Source organism: Mesitornis unicolor, unplaced genomic scaffold, assembly GCF_000695765.1.
Source record: "Mesitornis unicolor isolate BGI_N332 unplaced genomic scaffold, ASM69576v1 scaffold25219, whole genome shotgun sequence".
In the NCBI taxonomy this organism is placed as follows: domain Eukaryota; kingdom Metazoa; phylum Chordata; class Aves; order Mesitornithiformes; family Mesitornithidae; genus Mesitornis; species Mesitornis unicolor.
The window spans coordinates 1-585 of NW_010208531.1; the positions used below are offsets into that span (position 1 = coordinate 1).

Below are 585 nucleotides of genomic sequence, written 5' to 3' on the forward strand. Positions count from 1 at the left end.
TTGTAAACTTTAATTGGAATCCTCGTTAGTACAGCGGTGAGTATCCCCGCCTGTCATGCAGGAGACCTGGGTTCGATTCCCTGACGGGAAGCCACTGTTTGAGGCTAAATCATTTATCACACTGAATATGATGTATGTGGGATGGAATACCTAGTTGGTCAGTTTTGGGTCCGCTTACCCCCCCCTCCATAGGTGCAGACACAGCACCCATGGTGTGACAGCGGCCTTGAGCTTATCATTGTAGCAGCACATACTGGAAAAACATGCTGCTACTTTTCAGCAAGTTCAGCTGCTTAGAAGAGACTGAGCTGAAAAGTAAAATCATTAAATAGACAATTAGTTCTATTTAGCTCAAATCAGGACAGTCATGCAAGAAAAAACATAGAGTGTAGTGTTGTGAACCAGTTGTGATATCTTTAATAAATAAAGCTGGGAATTTTTAAGTTGCTTCTTAAAATAAATAAATAAAATAATAAAATTGCTAATAAAAGCAATTGTTCTGGTCATAGAAGTTGTTCGCTCTGATCTGTATATTGCCTCCTTGTGGCAATTTTCTGTTGTCTAGCAGTATCATCCATTGCATGC

General features: G+C 39.8%; 1 non-coding gene across 1 annotated transcript; it reads left to right on the forward strand.

The window, feature by feature from the left end:
- Positions 1-19: 19 nt before the first annotated feature.
- On the forward strand, positions 20-91 carry TRNAD-GUC. Its single transcript has one exon. It is a non-coding gene; the product is annotated as a tRNA-Asp (tRNA).
- The last annotated feature ends 494 nt before the right edge of the window (positions 92-585 follow it).